Here is a 4,194-nt window from a genome sequence, read left to right as displayed (position 1 = left end):
TGACAGTTTGATTATAATATGTCATGATGTGGATCTATTTGGGTTTATTATGTTGGAGTTCGTCGAGTATCTTCCATGTGGATATTTGTATCTTTGGGAAGTTTTCAACCATTATTTCTTTGGATATTTTCCCTGACCCTTTCTTTCTTTCTTCTCCTTCTGGAACTCCCCAAAGCATATATTGGGACACTTGATCATGCCCCACAGATTCCTCAGGCTCTATTCACTTTTCTTCATTCTTTCTTCTTTCTGTTCCTCAAACCGGACAATTTCAATTGTCTTATCTTCAACTTCATTGATTCTTTCTTCTGTTAGCTATAATCTGCTGTTGAACCCTCTAGGGAATTTTAAATTCTCTTATTGTGGACTTCACCTCTGTTTGGTTCCTTTTCATAATTTCCATATCTCTATAGATATTATCCTTGTGTTAATCTATCATTTTCCTTAGTTCTTTGTCCAGGTTTTCATTTACTTCTTGGAGCATATTTAGGACCATTTTTAAAGGTCTCTGTCTAGTTATAAAGGGACAAATAGTGTATGGGCTCACTACAATGGGCAAACTCATGGAGTTAAAATACAGAACACAGGTTTCCAGTAGATTGAATGGGGGTAGAGAATGGTGAGCTGATACTTAATTTGTGCAGAATTTTTAATACAGTTGGTAGTAAATTTTTGGAGATGGATGGAAGTGATGGTAGCACATGATTGTGAGTGTAATTAACAGTGCTGAATTATAGGTGTGATTGTGGTTGAAAGGGGAAGTTTAGGGTCATGTATGTTACTAGAACGAAAACAAGAAGATAAAACATGGGACTGTATAATATAGTGAACTTGTTGTGAATGATGACTGTGATTGATAGCAAAAATATAAGAATGTTCTTCCATGAACTAGAACAAATGTACATTACAATTACAAGGTGTTAATAATAGGGTGGTGTCCTAGTATGCAAACTGCTGAAACGCAGTGTAACAGAAATGGAACAGGTTTTAAAAGGGGGAATTTATTAAGTTGCTAGTTTACAATTCTAAGACCATGAAAATGTCCAAATTAAAGCAAGCCTATAAAAATGTCCAATCTAAGTCATGTAGGGAAATATACCTTGGCTCAAGAAGGCTGATGATGTTCAGGATTTCTCTCAGCTGGAGAGGCACATGGCTAGATCTGCTAGCTTTCTCTTCATGGCTTTCTCAGGGCTCTGTCCATTCTGTTGGCTCTATCAGTTCTGGTGGCTCCCATGGCTCTAAAACATTTTTCCAAATGGTTCCTCTTAAAGGGCTCCAGTAAGCAACCCCACCTTGAATGGATGGAAACACAACCCCGTGGAAACCATCTAATCAAAAGTTACTACCCACAATTGGTCACATCTCCATGGAAACAATTAAAAAGATACCACCCAGCAATATTGAATGAATATTAAATAACATGGCTTTTCTGGAGTACACAAAAGATTCAAACTGGCACAAGTCATATATGGGAAAATATGATTAATGCAAACTATAAACCATAGTTAACAATAATATTATAATATTCTTTCATCAATTGTCACAAAGGTTCCATACCAATGGTATCAATAATAGGGGGGTTTATAAAGGGTATTTGAGTTTTCTTTTCAGAGCAATGGAAATGCACTCTAATTGCTTGTGGTGATGAGTGCACAACTCTTTGATTACTAGAGAGCCATTGGTTGTACACTTTGGGTAAATTGTATGGTATATGACTAAACTGTTAAAAAATATATCTGGGCAGGCAGTGGGCAGTTGAAGAGGCTTGAAGATATCTACTTGTGTGGCAAAGATGTCTATGAAACTACGAATGAGACAAGAACTTTACTCAAAATTAATGACTACCAGATAAAGAGGTACAGGAAAATGGAGTTCTAACTCTGGAAGAATGGTAAGGAAAGTGGGTGAGCCACAACATTTCATTTCATCAAGAATAAGGACATAAACTATTAAAGAAGCACTTGAATACTTTTCTTGACAGCAAGGGTGGACTCAGGATATTTCTTCCTTTTTGTGGATAAGCAGTTGAAATGAGATGGTTTGGAGATTGGGGACACAGTGTAGTGCATGTGGAGATAAGCAAATTTGGGATTCAAAAATTTTTTACAGAGAAGAATCTTTCTTGCTAAGTAGAACCATTACTGAAATTCCTGAAGCCAAAGTATTTAAGAGTTCTTGAGGGAATATTTCATAGTACTATTGCAGCATTTTTTATATTTCCAGAGTAAATATTGGTGAATTTCACAGGATTTGGGATAGAGGAGCCTTAGTTGCTGTTAATCCAGGTGATTGAGAATGCTATGTTTATATAATCTTGTCCCTAACAAGAAAAGGTTCCAGTACCTTGCCTCTGTTGTTTCTTTTATTTTTCTTCTTCTTCTTTTTTTTTGCTTGCATCTTTTTTTATTGTGAAAAATAATATATATACAAAAAAAGCAATAAATGTCAAGGCACACCGCGACAATAAGTTATAGAACAGATTTCAGACTTTGATATGGGTTACAGTTGCATAATTTTAGATTTTGCCTTCTAGCTGCTCCAAGACACTGGAAACTAAAAGAAATATCAATATGACTCAGCAGTCACACTCATTTGTCAAATCCTATCTTTTCTTTTATAACTTCTCCTTCTCCTTTGATTGTTCTCCCAATCTTTAGGAGTATATGGGCTATGCCCATTCTAACTTTTTCAAGTTGGGAAGGGCTGTCAATAATATGGGATAGGGAGATGGGACTAGCTGATGTTCTGGAGAGGCTGGCCCCTCTGGGTTTCAGGACTTATCTGGCACAGGAACTCGTCTGAAAGGTTTCTGGAAAGTAATCATAATGCATGGAATCTTTGTAGAATCTCATACATGTTCTTTAGGATTGGCAGGAATGGTTTTGGTTGGGGGTTAGCAAATCTTGATAAATAGCAATATCTAACTGAAGTTTGCATAAAGGTAGCCTCCAGAGAAGCCTCTCTATTCTATTTGAACTCTCTCAGCCACTGATACCTTATTTGTTGCAATTCTTTCCAACTTTTGGTCAGGAAGCCATTGTCAATCCCACAGTGCCAGGGCCAGGTTCATACCTGGGACTCATAACCCATGTTGCTGAGGAGACCTTCACCCCTAGATGTCATGTCCCATGTAGGGAGAAGGGTAATGATTTTATTTGCAGAGTTGCACTTAGAGAGAGAAAGGCCATAACTATAGGTAGGCTTAGCTTCTCTACTACATAAATAAGCTTCACAAGAGCAAGCCTCAAGATCGCAGGCTTGGCCTGTTGACTTGGGAATCCCTAATGTTTGAGACACTATCAGAGGTTTCCCCGGTGGCAAAGCTTAATAGTTCCATGTTTTTTCTCCCATCCCTCAAGGGACTTTGCCAATATTTTTTAATTATCTGCTCAATATACTCTGGGATGTATCTGGGCATTTATAAAGCTATACAGAATTACAAGCCCTCGTTTCCATTCTGGGCTCCATATGTTTGGGTTGTTTAAATGATCTATCCAGACGGTTGAGTTAGATTATGTGCTGCAGAAATTTTAGGTTTTGCACAAAATAAACCTCTATTCCTTTGGTCCCATAGAGTAGGTAACATTCTAAAATACAGAAAATGCCCTCCTTACTCCTGTATTCTGATTTACCTTAGTCCCGACCTGATCAGCTTCATTCTTATCTCTAATTGAAGCTGTTGTTTCTTATGATCCAACTAAACATGGAGGCCCATCATTTTATATTCCAGACACTGAAATTAAATGGTTGTTTGGCACAAAATGCAGTGTTCATTGTCTTGAGAAGGTTGATGCTTTTGAAGAATGTCATAAAAGTTGGGGAATTGATTACATATTTTAAAAGTTATATCTATTTGCGTACAAAATCTAGCACATCAACATGTTTTTGAGCAATTGAAAAGCATGCTCAGGCATGAAAATACAATGAATAACTAAAAAATCACTTACCAATCATATCACGGATCTTTGTTCAAAATTGCATATAACTTTTTAGAGAAAAACACATAATAAAACATTAAAAGTGATTACCTTTTAGAGATGAATGTAATTGGGGTAAAAGTAGACTATACTTGTCTGTTTTACTTACAGATTATATAAAATTTTTACCATAAGCATATATTATTTGTGCAATTAGCATATAAAAAAGAAATGCAGAAACGGCTGGGAAAGGTGTTTTCTTTTTTTTACGTTT

General features: G+C 36.4%; 1 pseudogene; it reads left to right on the top strand.

Annotated features, from left to right (window-relative positions):
* Positions 1-603: 603 nt before the first annotated feature.
* LOC143675868 (thiopurine S-methyltransferase pseudogene) lies at positions 604-3,873 on the top strand (annotated as a pseudogene).
* Positions 3,874-4,194: the final 321 nt, after the last annotated feature.

The sequence above is a fragment of the Tamandua tetradactyla genome, chromosome 3 (genome assembly GCF_023851605.1).
Source record: "Tamandua tetradactyla isolate mTamTet1 chromosome 3, mTamTet1.pri, whole genome shotgun sequence".
NCBI classification, from domain to species: Eukaryota; Metazoa; Chordata; class Mammalia; order Pilosa; family Myrmecophagidae; genus Tamandua; species Tamandua tetradactyla.
Note: the sequence above shows the minus strand (reverse complement) of the source record. Positions and strands in the feature narration are given on the sequence as shown.